Source organism: Pinus tabuliformis, chromosome 2_1 (genome assembly GCF_031772625.1).
Source record: "Pinus tabuliformis cultivar Carrire ecotype Pingquan chromosome 2_1, CPIR1, whole genome shotgun sequence".
NCBI lineage: Eukaryota > Viridiplantae > Streptophyta > Pinopsida > Pinales > Pinaceae > Pinus > Pinus tabuliformis.
In genome coordinates, this window is record NC_142299.1 from 676,652,570 (window position 1) to 676,670,940 (window position 18,371).

The window sequence follows — 18,371 nt, forward strand, 5'->3', positions numbered from 1 at the left end:
TTTTTATATCATTACATTTTTATATCAAATTTAGTTAAAATAAGTCAACCAAAGGCCAATTATATTTAACATATAGTCATCATCAATAATTAAGAAGAATAACCAATGAAAGTATACCATATTGAACCAAAGGGAACTATGATGAAGATAAGCTTTCATCTATAATTTTTCAATAGTTACACTATGGATGCATTGTTGAAGTGTTGAAATTTGTAGTATTTAAAATTTTAAAGATGGTTAACTTTTTTCCTTTTAAATAAATGATACATATTTATTTTTAAATTGATGATAATAACAATGATGAAGAACATTGAAATAAAATTTGATCTATCAAACATAAAGGTAATATTTTATTTTGTTTTCTTTATAATTTTTTCTCTAAGCTCGAAAATATTTAAGATAAGTGTGTTAGGCCCCTATACTACTAGTGTAACCCCTTATTTTTATTAGTACAACCCCCTTATTATATTGTTGTACATATGTAGTCCCCATATTGTTATTATTGTGCCCCATAGAAGCCCAAGGTTGTTATTATTCTGCCCTTACATTATTATTATTATGTCAGGTCTAATTATATTATGACCCCTTAGCCTCCTATATATAGAATGGAGGTCTTGTCATTTGTATCATCCAAGAATTGTTCATTTGTGTAATTTAAATGAGGTTTCTCCCTCGAAGAGGCTTATTTCTAAGGTGTTCATCTATCTTTTCAATCTTTTTGTGAGCTGGTTTCATAACATTTGGTATCAGAGCTTTGGATTATAGGGTTTCGCTGCTCCAAACAAGTCATCATGGCATTTTCATTATAACTTTTTGTCTCCGACGTTTCAGAAGCGAAAAAACAAACCCATTTGAGAGGAAATTGTGCTGAACTTTGGGTCCAAATTTTCGATCTTGTCTTGCTAAATTTTCAAAGATATGATTTGAGGAAGTTAGGGTTTTTGCAAGCTCTAGAATTTCATTTAAAACAAGCCATCGTGAAATTTTCGCTATAACGTTTTTGCTACAATGTTTCAGAAGCTAAAAAAGTTCCATTTGAGAATAAATCAGTCTGAACCTCAGGTCCGAATTTCAGATCTTGGCTCGCTATATATTTGGATATATGATCTGACAAAGTTAGGGCTTTTGCAGACTCTCGAATTACATCCTAAATAAGTGACCTTGGGAAAATCATCATAACTTTCTCTCTGAGCATTAGATTGATATTTCGTAAGAAGTTACAGAAAGAGGAAAAATTGTGTTTTGTTTGGGTATAATTTTCAGAACCTAAGGTTGAAACAGTGACACGTGGAATCTCGTACAATTTTACTCTACTGAACTATTATATAATTAGGTCATCGTGGGAGAGTGGGAATAAATATTCCTTCGAGAATCCAATTGTGATCAAACTGGTGGCATTAGAAAGAGGACATAGAGGGCTACTGTAGAACTAGAAGATCTGAAATTATAGAGTTATAGTCATTTCAAGATCGAGCTCCTAAAATCAAGAAAAGGCGATATGAGGAAGTTTGATGGAAAGGATCCGATAAAGCAAATACTACAGATGGAGAAATATTTTGATCTACATGAGGTTCAACTATTACAAAAGGTACATATTGCATCTTCATATTTAGAATTAGATCAATTTTTATGGTATAAAGGGCTTTGTTCTCATAAACAACTTGTTATGTGGTCAATATTCATAGAGGAAATGATAGCACATTATGAGGATACAGAGAGAAACACAATCTTTAGCCAATTGGTAAATCTCAAACAAAAGTGTTCAATGGCAGAGCACATTAAGGACTTTCAAAAATCAAATATAAGGGTAAATGATTCGAGAGAAGCAAAGGATTGACGTCTTCATAGGTACTTTAAAAGATAACATTCAACATGAGGTTCGTCTTTGGGAACTTGATTCATTTGAGAAGGCATTCGGGTGGGCAAGAAAAATTAAAAGTAAAATTATGGAAACAAGGAATCCCACCACTCACGACTCTAATTATGGAAGTGTTTTTTCTCCTAGACTTCCACAACCTACAAGGTTTGCACCACAACAACTGGAAGAAAAAAGAGAAAAAGGGCTTTGTTACAATTGTGATAGTAAATGCATTAAAGGTCATAAGTGTGCTGAGAAGAAATTATTTTACATAGATTATGAAGAGGAGGAAGAAAGGGATCAAGAAACATCAAAAGAAGAAGATATACACTAGGAACCAACCCCAGAGAAAGAAGAAATGAATCTGACCATATCTTGTAAAGAATTGACAAGAACTACCACTCCTAAAACTCTCAAGATAGAAGGACATATCAAGAATAAAAAGGTTCAAGAAGTGAAAGATCACATCGAGAAATAAGAAATGAATCCAAACATATCTTGTAATGCATTGGTCACAATTACCACTCCTCAAACTATCAAGATAGAAGGACATATTAAGAAGAAAAATGTCCAAGAAGTGTAAGATCACATCGAGCATGAAGAAATGAATCCGACCATATCTTGTAAAGCATTGGAAGAAATTGCCACTCCTCAAACTCTCAAGGTAGAAGGACATATCAAGAAGGAAAAGGTTCAAGCAGTGAAAGATCACATCGAGCACCAAAAAAAGTTCTCCAACTTTTAAAGGATAATGCCACTTTGGTGCAAAATCGAATGAAACAACAAGTAGATCAACATCGTAGTGAAAGATGTTTTGATGTAGGTGATTGGGTATTTTTACTACTACATCTCAAGCAAGCTATTTATGAGAAGGAAATGTTGGCAATACTACATGCACTTAAGAAATGGAGACCTTACCAAATGGGAAGACACTTCAAGGTAAAAATGGATCATGATAGGCTTAAATACTGTTTAGAATAAATATTATCTTTAGAAGAACAGAAAAAATGGGTCACAAATATGTTGGGTTATTGCTTTGACATCATCTACAGAAAAGGGAAGCAAAATTTTGTTGCAGATGCACTCTCAAGAAAGGATGAGGATGTGGAAGCATTGTTTTGTGCTATTTCTATTATCCAACTAGATTGGATAAACGAAGCAAGGGATGAATGAAACAAGGACGAAGAAGTGTGGCCACTCATTTAAAAGTTGCATAAGATCCCAATTCAAACAATATTGCCAGAACTTGAAGAGGAAGGAAAAATAATATTGCAACCTGGAGCAGTGACAGAAACAAGAACCTGACAGCTATGAAATCGATCAAGTTATGAGTATTTCATGAAGTGGAAGAAATTACCCACTGAAGATTCCACATGGGAGGACAAGAATTTTATACAGAAGCATCAAGAACTACTCAAGCGTTGAGGACAACACTTTTTGAAGGAGAGGGGCATGTTAGGCCCCTATACTACTAGTGTAACCCCCTATTTTTATTGGTACAACCCCCTTATTTTATTGTTGTACCCATGTAGTCCCCATATTATTATTACTGTGCCCCATAGAAGCCCACTATTATTATTATTATGCCCTTACATTATTATTGTTATGTCGATACTGATTATATTACGACCCCTTAGACTCCTATATATAGAAATGATGTCTTGTCATTTGTATCATCCAAGAATTGTTCATTTGTGTAATGTAAAGGAGGTTGCGCCCTCGAAGATACATATTTATTTTTAAATTGATGATAATAACAATGATGAAGAATATTGAAATAAAATTTGATCTATCAAACATAAAGGTAATGTTTTATTTGTTTTTTCCTTATAATTTTTTCTCTAAGCTTGAAAAGATTTAAGATAAGTGTTCCTAAATCACGATATTTTTATGAATTAAAAGGTTAGAAATTTTGATATTGTAACAAATATTTTTAAATTGGTATGTATTTGGGTGCATACAAGATAATATAATTTTTTTTCTTCTTCAATCCTCTTACTTTTACAAAAATGACATTTTTATTTAATCTATGACATTTTAGGAATTTTCCAACGCTCCATTTTATTATGAAGATAATGAGAATTTGTTCTTATTTTAGCAATTTTGATTTTCTTCTTTACTCTCGTCTAAACAAAGGGACACTTTTGTTCTTCCAGATTGTCTTTGATCACCTCCTTCTAGTATTCTTAATTCTCTTTTATCCTCTAGTTAATTTTCACGTCATAATTTCTTCTTAAATTTAGGTGTGATAACATTACTATTATTATTATTATTATTATTCTAGAAATGACCTCTTCCTTATTCCCTAGTGATGAAGAAAAGACTTCGCATCTTAAGCCAACTCTACTTGAGCTACATGTAGTTTTGACTCCTGTTCGGAGCAATTCAACATCCATGTCATTTATTTTGTTCTTGTACATTAGGTACCTAGTCACGACCATGCTTTCGATGGGGAAAATACTTTCTTCCATAAACAGGATATGATCAGGAGTACTACCATTTATTTTGATATTATTGAAGTTATAAAACACTTTTAGATTTTACCTATCATTCTCTACAATTATAAAGAGATATCGCAACAAAACCATTTATAAGCATATTGCATAACGAGAGTGAAGAGGAGTTTTTCTTATCTCCTAGGTAAAGGTTTGTTAATTTACAAGTCTTTTCAAGCCCACAATAATATTTTCACCCTTCATTTATCCTTTTCCAAACTACTATTCCACTTAAGCTTGTGATGAAGATCAATTATGAAAGTGATTCCTCAATACTCTTATTGTTATACAAGAAATTAGTGTAAATGGCCCTTTCATATTCATTATCATAACTTTAATATTTTGTGTGTTAACTACCCTATCCTAACATATCCTATCTTGAATGGAAGTCTTTACTAGTATTTAGTTTATTGTTAAGATTATAAAGCCCCTCTCTCTCTATATATATATATATATATTATATCTATATATATATATATATATATATATATATTTATATATATATATATATATATATATAGATATATATATAACTTTGTAATATAAAAGAAAATAATTAAAAAAACCTTTTTAATTTCAATTTAAATACAATTTCAATTTTAAAAATTTAAAAACTGAAAGATTATTTTGAAGATTTATATTGGCAAAAAAGTAAAAATTAAAAAAAAAATCCATATAAATTAAAAAAGGGAGAGTTAAAAAGAATAAAAATAAGATTATATATATATATACACGATATTAAAAATAATTAATTTGAAATATGTAATATAGGTTAAAAATTAATATGACTTTAATTTTTAATATTGGTATAAATATAATATTGAAACTAAATGTAATATAAAATATTACATAAACAATAATATTACAATTAATATTAAAAATATAGTAATTATTTTTTTCTAAATAATTATTAATTTTGAAATATTAGATATTTATTTTATTGGCTACTTTAAAGACACCATCAATTATATTTATCTTGTCTTAATTGTTTTTGTATGATTCCAAGCCTCTCCGACCCAATAAAAAAATGAAAGGGTCTCTATGACACTCAATGTAATACATAAACCATATTAAATATGAAAATGTTAAAAAAATCATTGCATATAATGACCCTCCTACTCACCCAATTACCTTTCAACAAATTAGGCACTATAAAAGTATTTCTCTCCACATCACCCCTCCCACTATTAGCATATAAATATGTACCTCATAATTATTTTATTGTAGTCATTGGTTCACACCATCACCACTACGCTTATAAACTCCACATTCCCCTACTATGACTTTAGGCTTCTCATTCAATTGTAAACACCTCATCTTTGTTATTGATACCATATATACAACTTAATAGATTTATTTTCAACCTCTTCTATCCCCTCGCATAGATCCTTTTCATTTCCTCATCTCACTACCTTCAATACGTCCAAGCCACTATACAAAACCTTTGTTTTGACATGTCTACTATATGCTCTAATAGGACAACAAACCGCTAAACACTCACATTCACTTTAGGTAGACTAGTGTACTTTGAGCAATGTCATCTCTCTCTCTCTCTCTCTCTCTCTCACACACACACACACACACACACACACACACACACACATTAACATATATAGGTGAACAACCATACGAATACTATAAACAACATACTCCTAAAATCTAAAATTATTCTCTTCTGACAACTACACACAAGTAGGATTCCAACTCTCATGAGTATATTTGTATTCTCACTAACTAAGATTCCCTATAAGTTGGACATAGTTTTCATGAGAACTTATATGATGGTATCGTGACCCCATCTCCTTCAAATGATGAAATTTTCACAACCTTTTTTTAGTTTTAAAATCATTTACATATGAAAGCATAAAGTCATGACAAAATCAGGGTGATCACATCCACATCAAAACCATTCATTTATTTGTGTATTCTTAACCTTACCAACCCTCTAGTATCTTTAGATTTACGTTATGCAGAGGTAAAACACAATATTTAAAGGAAACATACACTAACAACATGGTTTTGTTTAGTTATTCTTGATGTCCTATGTATCTTTTTTCTTTTGGAGATTCTAACTTATCATAAGCACATTGGTACCCCAATAATTCCCTAATTATTTAGGGATTTTTTTATTAAAAACATTCATTGAATCCTAGGTTTTAATGGGTGTCTATATTTTTCTAGTATCCTAGTCAATATACAATCTAAGGAATTAATCCTTTTGTTTGAGGAAAATAGTTATAACTCATGTCACCTCAACTCGTCAAACACTAGCTTATGCTAGGGTACACCTCCCTACCATTTATTAATAGAAAGCCTGACAAGACTACACCCTTTTCATGTTTCTAGTTCATTTCCTTCTCTTGTGAGAAAGCCTTAGCAACGATGACACATATTTATAGTTAGTAACATCCAATGTACCATCTAACTAGTAGTTGATTAAAAAATTATTATTACTCTTAGATGGGGTTTCATATAATTTACAACAACAATTAAACTTCTTATTCCAATAAAAAAATACTTCAATTTCACATGCCACTAAAAGATCCCAATTAATCCTTATTAGGCCTCAATGGACATCCATATACTTTTTTCTTTGTATATCTTTATCTATATATTTATGGGTTATTGCTTAACATGGATGTTTGATGACAGCTCAGCCATTTTTATGCAACAAAGCTACAACTTTACAAAATTAGCATGTGTGGACCTGTGGGTTATGGGCCCACGTATATATCGGAAGCCTTTACAATAGTGGAATCATAACTTAACTTGACTAATCAATGCCGGTCCTTCTTTTACCTTTCCTTTTGTGAGGTTCAATCCACGCCGTCGATTCCACTCCATCAGATCAATGGCTATCGCATGATCTCCAACCTTAACCTATTTCCCACTGGAACTCAAAGAAGTTAAACTTCTTTGAATAATTCATTGAATCCGCCCAGCGTACTAACCCGTGTGCAAGACACGATTACTGTCCGATCAATCAACCAACGGACAATCATGATTATCGGAACTCAACGAGGTTTTAACCCCATTGTATAAATCCTCATCACGTCCGATTTTGAAATTAACTCCCATTCATCTTTTGACGCGATATGCATCCGATCAGATATTGAAAAGATGGTTCGATCCTTTGGAACTATAAACTCGATTTAATGATTTTCTCGGGTTTGTTTTTAGAGTTAAACTTCAGTACCTGTAGCCACACGATGACAGTTAGATCTATGGATTTGTTGATCGGACGATCCAGATCTACTCCAAGGTTTCTCCACGAATTTGTCAAGTTTCTCATGTTCCACTAATACTATCTATCGATCTAGATGATCTGACGGTTTCTGATTGAAATGGATTCCTCGTTCACTTTTGGTGGAATTATGTTATAACACAGATTTACCCTGCCATACTCGTTTAAGGTGAAGTTCATAGGAAATTCATTCTTTTCACTCACACATGCATATCTATTGATTCATAGTAAAGAACGTATATGTAAACCATACATAGACACATGAAATACAATCAACAGGCATATTTCTATTATATACATAACTCGGTTACAGGCTAAAGCTTCTCGGCCTTAGTCTCAAATTTCCCCTGCGACTACATTGTATCCTCTCTCCATATCTCTATTTCACACAACACAAACTTTCTTATATAGAAAATTACAAAGGGATGGATCATTTATGATCCATGAGTTTCTCCTACAATCGATCAAGCATATCCCCTAAATCTCTCTATATGCACACATGGTAGATAATTACATTAAATCAAGCCCTATCAATTCCATCCATTTAGCTCTGTTTTAATAGAATTGGTCTCGGTTTACACTGATTACATTTAGATTTTAATGAAGGGTGCTCAGATGCTCCTACATTAGACTCCTGAGGTGCAAAAATTTATGACCTCCTGGTCATATGCTTCCCCTTCATTCTTTACCAATTTTGTTAGAAAGTTATATATTACAGAGCAATGGAACACATAAAATATTGTAGAAATATAAACACAGAAAACATATAAAACAAGAGAGACACAGATATATGTGGTTCACCCAGTTTGGGCTACGTCCATAGAGAAACAGCCAGTCCTTCCTTTTATATTATCCAGCAAAATGAAGAGATACAACCTACAACAGATCCGTTGTAATTCCCTCTTCACTCTCAATCTCCTCTCTCTTCCTCACTCAGAATACAAATCTACATAGACGCAATACAATTCCCTCATATATAGCGAGGGGTTGACTTCTAGGGGGAAAACCCCTAAATTGAACATAACTTCTATCATCAGATCTCCGCCTAATGAACGACCCAGATTGACTACGAAATTACAACATTTTACAAGGAAATTTTACATCTATTTTTAGCTTTAGCAAATATTTTATGGGCGATGTTGCCAGCCCATTACGAACTGGGGTCCAATGTAGCGTTTTCTTTGAATACAAAAGATAATCAATCTCCACACCCAACAATCTCCCACTTGTAGACTGATTATAGCAACTCCACCGCTGCTTCATTTGCTGGACAATGACTCCACTTTGGACCTCACTATTTGTCATCTTCTTCATCATACTTGAAGACCAATTGAAACTGAGCAGATTCTCAGTGTCTCCCTGGTTACAACTTTCGTTAACATATCTGCAGGATTATAGCTAGTGTGTATCTTTTCCAGCTTCAACTGTCCATCTTCCAACGCTAACCATATGAAATGTTACTTGAGTTGTATATGTTTAGTCTTGGAATGAAATGCAGAGTTCTTTGCAAGATGTATGGCACTCTGGCTGTCACTGTATAACCTACCTGACTCCTTCTTCTTACCCAATTCATCCAGAAACCTTTGTAGCCAAATCATTTCTTTACTAGCCTCTGTAGCAACAACATACTCTGCTTTTGGTATTGAGAGTGCAACAACACTTTGTAGTTTTGAGACCCAACTGACAGTTTTTCCACCAACAGTAAACACATACCCTGTTGTGCTCCTCCTGTTATCTCTATCACCCGCCATATCTCCATCAACATATCCCTGTAGAGCAATGTTTGAACCACCAAAGAATAATGCTTGATTTGTGGTACCTCTCAAATACCTGAGAATCCACTTCATCGCCATAAAATGTTATTTTCCTGGATTGTTCATGTACCTGCTTACAACTCCCACTGCATGTGCAATATTAGGCCTTGTGCAGATCATTGCATACATTAAGCTTCGAAATAGTGATTCATATGGAACTTTAGACATATAAGCTATTTCTTCCTGAGTCTTGGGACACTCCTCCTTACTTAATTTGAAATGGCTAGCCAAAGGTATACTAACTATTTTTGCATTCTGCATATTAAACCTTTTCAACACCTTTTCTATGTACTCACTTTGAGATAATGTTAATTTGTGATTCTTCATGTCTCTAGTTATTCTCATACCAAGGATTTGTTTTACAACACCCAAATCCTTCATTGCAAATGAGTTTGAAAATTTTCTTTTGAGCACATTTATTTCATGCATGTTAGAACCTACAACAAGCATGTCATCTACATACAATAACAATATAATATAGCTGCCATCATTTTTCCTTTTGAGATAAACACAATGATCATAGTGACATCTAGTATAACCTTGTTTAGACATAAACATGTTAAATTTTAGATACCACTGCCTTGGAGCCTGTTTTAAGCCATACAAGCTCTTCTTCAACCTGGACACTAGTTTCTCCTTCCCTTTTACCTCATATCCTTGTGGCTGCTGCATATATATCTCTTCCTCCAAGTACCCGTGGAGAAAGGTTGTCTTTACATCTAACTACTCAAGATTCAAATCTTTAGTTGCTACTAGACTTAAAATAGTTATGATTGAAGTCATTTTCACAACAGGAGAAAATATCTCATCAAATTCTATACCCATTTTTTGTGCAAACCCTTTCACCACAAGTCTAGCTTGATACATTTTCCTACCTCCATCTTCTTCCTTCAACTTGAAAACCCATTTATTTTGCAATGTTGTTTTACCTGCAGGCAACCTGAATAAGTCCCAAGTCTGGTTATGTGCTAAGGATTCCATCTCTTATTTCATGGCTTTCTCCCACTTCTTCTTGGTTTCTACCTGTACTACTTCTTCATAACATTCTGGTTCACTAGAATCAATTAATAATACATAATATAATGAAGGAGAGTATCATTCAGGGGGTCTACTTATCCTGATAGATCTTCTAACACCACTTTCAGGTGTTTGAGGTGCTTTTTGTTGTTGTGGTTGTTGTTTTGGATATTGATCATTATGATTTTCAGGCACCATCACTTTTTCTGTGATCTCGTCAGGGACTATGTATTCTTTGTTTTCTTTTTCCTCTTTATTTTCTTGTAGCTGATCCTTATCCAAAAACTTTTTATTGAATATGACATCTCTGATCCTAATGATTTTGTGTTTCTCATAATCATAAAAGAGATAACCAAAATCATTAACACCATATCCAATAATGGTGCATTTCTTTGATTTTGCCTCAAGATTTGTTCTATTTTCTTTATTAATGTGGACAAAAGCTTCACAACCAAAAGTCTTTAAAAAAGAGTAGTTTACCTTTTTACCTGTCCATGCCTCCTTTGGAATACCATAATCCAAGGAACTTGAAGGTCCCCTATTGATTAGATAAAAAATAGTATCTGCAACATCTACCCAAAATTGTAAAGGCGATCATGCATACAATCTCATGCACCTTGCACACTTCATTATGGTCATGTTCATTCTTTCTTACATACCATTTTTTTGTGGTGTTCCTGGAACTGTCTTCTCTTTGCGAATTCCATTCTCTGAACAGTACCTATCAAACTCTTTTATGCAATATTCACCTCCATTTTCTGATTCGAGACACTTCAACCTTTTTCATATCTAATTTTCAACCAAAGCTTTCCATTTCTTGAAAGTATCAAATACATTAGATTTATTTCGAATACAATAAATCCAAGTTTTTCTGGTTGCATCATCAATAAAAGTAACATAATAATGAGAGCCACCAAGAGATGATGCCTGAGAAGGTCCCCATGCATCTGTATGCACAAGCTCTAATTTTTCTTTTTTCTTTTCTTTCCCAACTCTGAGGAATCTGACTCTCTTATGTTTTCCATAAACACAATTCTCACAGAATTTTAAATCAACATGCTTCAAACCTGGCAACAAATTTCTTGAGCGAAGAATCTGCATCCCCTTATCACTCATGTGCTTGAGCCTATGATGCCACAATTTCATATCTTCTCCTGTAGAGGTTAATGCATTAACAAAATTATAAATACCATTGCATAAATACAATGTACCAAAATTTTCTCCTTTTGTTATTACCAGGGATCCTTTAGTGACCTTTTTCACCTCCCAACTGCCCTGTTGAAATAAGATTTTTCTTCAGATCTGGAACATGCCTTACCTCCTCCAATAGCCATTGATTTCCATTCTGTTGTTTTATGAAAAATGTACCCATTCCATTGATTTTATAGGGTTTATCATCACCTAATCGAACTTGTCCAAAATCTCCTTGAACATAATCATGAAAATGTTTCCTATCAGGTGTGGCATAGAATGAGGCCCCTGAATCTACCACCCCGACATCAATAATAATTTTCTAAAGAAAGAATCAAAGCATCTTGCAACACATCACCTGTTACATTCACTTCATGATTATTTTCTTGTTGCGCGTCTCCTTCTTTTCCCTTCCGAGACTTGCAATCTTTATTCAGGTGTCCTTTCTTCTTGCATTTCCATCACACTATCCCTAATCTGGACTTGGATCCACCTTTTCTTGACTTACTGCAGTATCCAGGGCTCTTTCCTCTTTCCATTTTTCTTCCCCTAGTCTCTGCAGTCAAAGCATTACCTGATGTCTCACCAAATCTTTTCCGTCACATTTCCTCACTAAAGATTGCACCGAAAAAAACATCAAAATTTAAAGTACTAGATCCAAAGATAGAGTTACTAATGGCCATAACTAAACCATTCCAACTTTCTGGCAATGAGCATAGAAATAAGAGAGCCCTAACTTCATCATCAAAAGTTACCCCTACAAAACTAAACTGACTAGTAATCGTATTAAATTCATTTAAATGATCAGCAACAAATCCACCTTCTGACATTTTCATATTAAATAAATGCTTCATAATAAATACCTTATTTGAGGCCGAGGGTTTTTCATATAGTTTGGCCAATATAGACATTAAACCCTATGTTGTCATTTCCTTTGAAATATTAAATGCTACCAACGCCGCTAGGCACAACCGTATTGTTCCAAGTGCCTTTCTGTCGAGAATATCCTATTTTGTGTCTATCATACTCGTCAGCTTCTTTTCATTTCTACTCAATGGTTGGTACAGATCTCTCTAATACAAATAATCTTCCATTTGCATCTTCCACAGCTGGTAGTTTTGGCCGTTAAATTTTTCGACCCTAGACCTACCATCTTCCACCATTGCTTCCACTTGAACCAGGAACCCTTCTCTCGTGCGAGTTTATCAGCCAAATAGACCTTTGGCTCTAATACCAGCTGTTAGAAAGTTATATATTACAGAGCAATGGAACACATAAAACATTGCAGAAATATAAACACATAAAACAAGAGAGACATAGATATACATGGTTCACCCAGTTTGGGCTATGTCTATAGAGAAACAACTAGTCCTTCCTTTTATATTATCCAACAAAATAAAGAGACACAACCTATAACAAATTCGCTGTAATTCCTTCTTCGCTCTCAATCTCCTCTCTCTTCCTCAGTTAGAATGTAGATCTAGGTAGACACAATACAATTCCATCATATATAGCGAGGGGTTTCCTTCTAGGGCAAAAAACCCTAAATTAAACATAACTTCTACCGTCAAATCTCTACTTAATGAATGACCCAGATTGACTACAAAATTACAACATTTTACAAGGCAATTTTACATCTATTTTTAGCTTCGGGGGCGCCACCCTGGATCCCCCCACTAGGGGGGGCTCCAAAAGCTTGCAGCCGCCCCCCCTGGACCCCCCCTAGACACCCCCTGCAGTGAATATTTTACTAGTGCAGTTGCCACCTCATTATGAACTGGGGTCTAATGCAATGATACCTTTGAATACAGAAGATAATCAGGCTCCACACCCAACAAATTCTACCCACATCCTCTGCGGAATTGCCTTTATGATCTTTCTGTGAGATGCAATGAAACCTCTGTATTAACAAGTCCTCCTTGCTACACATGCCTCACCAAGCTTCTCTCCTCTGAGCCTAGTCTTTTGGCATCTCTCTCGTTCTCTCTTCTTTGGAACCATATGAGCACTCCATGCTCTAGGTTGCTTCAAGTTTTCTCACCTTCTTCTGTCGTTACCTGCACGACAATATAAAGACCATAAACTCTCCAACATTCAATATAACGGTACCTCCTCCTTTTGTTCGTAAACTCCTTCTCGAAGGAAATATTTTCCCTACTCTGATACCAAAAATGATGACAGCTCAGCCGATTTTATGCAGCAAAGCTACATCTTTACAAAATTAGTGTGCATGGATGTGTGGGTTATGGGCCCACGTATATATTGGAAGCCTTTACAATAGCAGAATCATAACTTAACCCGACTAATCAATATCGGTCCTTCTTTGACCTTTCCTTTTGTCGGGCTTCAATCCACACCATCGATTCCACTCCATCAGATCAACGGCTATCGCGTGATCTCCAACCTTAACCCATTTCCCGCTAAAACTCAAAGAAGTTAAACTTCTTTGAATAATTCATTGGGTCTGTCCAACGTGTTAACCTATGTGTAGATACAAGCACGATTACCGTCCGATCACTCAAACAATGGACGGTCATGATTATCAGAACTCAACGAGGTTTTAACCCCATTGTATAAAACCTCATCGCGTCCGATTTTGAAATTAACTCTCATTCATCTTCAGATGCAATATGCATCTGATCATCTCTTTAACATATAGTCTGATCTTTCGGAACCATAAACTCAGTCTAATGATTTTCTCAGGTCCGTTTTTAGAGTTAAACTTCAGCGCCTATAGCCACGTGATGACCATTAGATCTATGGATCTATTGATTGGATGATTCAAATCTACTTTGGGGTTTCTCCATGAATTTGTTAGGTTTCTCACGTTCCACCAATACTATCCGTCAATCTACATGATCCGACAGTTTCCGATTGAAACATATTCCTCGTTTGCTTTTGGTGGAATTACGTTATAACACAGATTTACCCTACCATACTCATTTAAGGCGAAGTTGATAGGAACTTCGTCCTTTACACTCACACATACATATCTATTAACTCACGTTAAAGAAACGATATGTAAACCATACACAGACACACAAAATACAAACAACACACATATTTCTATTATATACAGAACTCAGTTATAGGCTAAAGCCTCTTGGCCTTAGTCACAAATTTCCCCTGTGACTACGTTGTATCCTCTTTCTATATCCCTATTTCACACAACACAGACTTTCTTATATAGAAAATTACAAAGGGAGGGATCGTTTAAGATCCATAAGTTTCTCCCACAATTGCTTAAGAAAATCCCCTAAATATCTCTATACGCACACATGGCAGATAATTACATTAAATCAAGCCTTATCACTTCTATCCATTTAGCTATGTTTTAACATAATTGGTCCTGGTTTACAATGATTGTCCACGTTTCCCCTTTTACCACTTTGGATTCTGATTTTAATGAAGGGTGCTCGGATGCTCCTCCATCAATGTTGTTATGTAATTTATATTTTTAGCTCCCTTTATCTTTATAGATCTAAATACTTACACATTGAAATCTTTCCATGTTACATCGCCATCACATAAATATTTCTCAAGTTTCTATCATTATCTCTTCTAGACTCCATATTTTAAAAAATTCATAATAGTGCATTACCACACCTTTGGAACACTAGAAGTTAGTTCCAACACTTCTAAATAGTTCCAACACTTCTAAACAACGTTTCGTATCGTTTCATTCTTAAACCAAGAGAAAAGTGAGGATCCTTTCAAACTAAAATGGAAGGGACTAATCTAGATAACCAATGTAACCTCTTTAAAGAGGGAAAACCATTAACATATAGCTCAATAAAACATGCAATACAACAACGGTATCCTCCCTTAAGGAGGATGTATTCATTGAACTAATAATTTCCAAATTAGAAAAATAGGGTTGGTATCCAAGGCATGCCCCCCAAGGATGACACACCAATCATTCCATTTATGTAAAACTAAATATCTATCCATTAATGGGATCTTCCCTACTTCTAGTTCTTTATATATTATGCATTTCAATGTATAAGTATATAGTTGTGTATTTATAGCCTATGGGATACATGCAAGGGTTATTTAATTTTTCCTTGATCTTGTTGGACCCATTGTAGTTCTATATAAATGTCAATTAGCCATCATGGTAAAATAATCCATTTTTTGGTTTTCTTTTATCATTTTTTTAGGTTAATTGATCTTTAGGTTAGTATTATTCACCTCTTAGCTAGGGTTTGTTAGTTGAGAGGTTCAAAAGGCATAATAAAATGTTTTAAGCCATTTAACTATTAAAATGACACAACAAAACATATACTTTTATTTCATTTAGAAACTTAATATATTTTCTTTATTCCTTTGAATATTCTTTTCTATAGTATATTCAAATTAATATTATACATTTTGTTATATCATGACATTATTATATCAAATTTAGTTAATAGAAATCAACCAAAACTAGTTATATTTAACATATAGTCATCATCAAATAATTAAGAAGTATAACCAATGAAAGTCTAACATATTGAACAAAAGGAAACTATGGTGAAGATAAGCTTCCAAATATAATTTTACCATAGGTACACTATGGATGCATTGTTGCAAGCGTTGAAATTTGTAGTATTTAAAATTTTAAAGATGGTTATCTTTTTTCCTTTTAAATAAATGATACATATTTATCTTTTACATTTATGCTAATAACAATGATGAAGAACATTAAGATGGAATTTGGTCTATCAAACATAACGGTAAGATTTTACTTTGTTTTCTTTAAAATTTTATCTCTAAGATCAAAAAGATGTAAGATAAGTGTTCCTAAATCCTGATATTGTTTTGAGTTAAAAGGTTAGAAAGGTCGATATTGTAACAAATATTTTGAAATTAAGATTTATTTGGACACATACAATATAAGAGAAAGTTCATTTCTTCTTCAACCCTATTACTTTGACAAAGACTTCATGTTTCTTTGATCTATGAATTTTAGGAATTGTTCAATGCTCCATTTTATTACGGAGATAATGACAATTTGTTCTTATTTTAGCAATGTTTATTTTCTTCTTTACTCTCATCAAAACAAAGAGATGTTTTTGATCTTCTAGGTTGGCTTTGATCACTTCCTTATAGTATCTTAATTCTCTTTTATCTTGTAGTTCATTATCACGCCATAATTTCTCCTTAAATTTAGATGTGATAACATTTTTTAATTATTATTATAAAGGTGACCTCTTCCTTTATTCCCTAGTTATGTAGCAAATACTTTGCATCTGAGGCCAACTCTAGTTGCGCTACATGTAGTTTTGACTTGTGTTTGAAGCGGTTTGACATCCATGATGTTTATTTTGTTCTTGTATATTAGGTATCTTGTCATAGCCATGATCTCAATGGGTAAAATACTTGCTTCTATAAAGAGGATATGATAGGGTGTATTGTCATTGATTTTGAGATCATTGAAATTATAAAACACCTTTAGATTTTATCTATCTTTCTCTATAATTCTAAATATATATTGCAACCACAAATTTTATAAGCCTATTGAATAATGAGAGTGAAGAGGATTTTTTAGTATGTTGTAGCTAAAAATTTGTTATTTTACAATTCTTTTCAAACCCACAATGAAATTTATACTACTATTCTAGTTAAGCTTGCGATAAAAATCAATTATGAAAGTGATTCCTCAATATTCATAATATCATACAAGAAATTAATGTAAATGACCTTTTTATATTAATTATCATAACTTTCATTTTTTTTTTGTGTTAACAACCATATCCTAACATATCCTATGTTGAATAGAAATCTTTACTAGTATTTAGTTTATTGTTAGGATCATAAAGTCTCTTAACTTAAAAAAAAAATATAACTAACCTAAAAAAATAATGATAATTTCATAATATAAATCAAAACAATTTAAAATATATTTTTAATTTCAATTTTAATTCATGGTAATAACTTCATAATATAAAATAAAACCATCAAAAATACATTATTAATTTAATTTAATTTCAACACAATTTCAATTTTAAGAATTCAAAAAAAACATTGTAATATAAAATATGTATAATATTTTGACGATTTATATCAAAGAAAAAAATAAAACCTTCTTCCATATAAATTAAGAAAAGAAAGTTTAAACTTTTATATATATATATATATATATATATATATATATATATATATATAATTTTAAAATCGTTAATATATATATATATGCGCTATTAAAAAATTATAATAATAAAAAATTAATCCTAATTTAATAAATTTATAATTAATTTAAGGTAATTTAATATATATAATTTTACAAAATAAAATTATATAGAAAATTAAAGCATACATATTCATAATTTTAATTTTAAATATATAATATATATTAAAAATTAATATAAATAGAAATTTTAATAATTGTATAAATATAATATCGAAACTCAAAATAATATAAAATCTTATATAAACAATATTGTTACAATTAATATTAAAAATATAATAATTATTTTTTTCTAAATAGTTATTTATTTTAAAATATTATATATTGTATAGTATTTTTTTAAATAATTATTTATTTTAAAACATTATATATTGTATAAAGTTTTTATATAATTTAAATGGGATTATAATTTTTAGTTATTTAAAATATTTTTTTTTACACATGAGTAAATTTTGTATTTTAACATTTAATTAAAATAAATTTTATTTTTTTTAAGTGTTCTAATAATATTTGAATAGAAGTTTTTGTAAGTGAAGTTATTTAGAAATCTGTTTTAGCGATTCATCACATAAATTATTTAAAT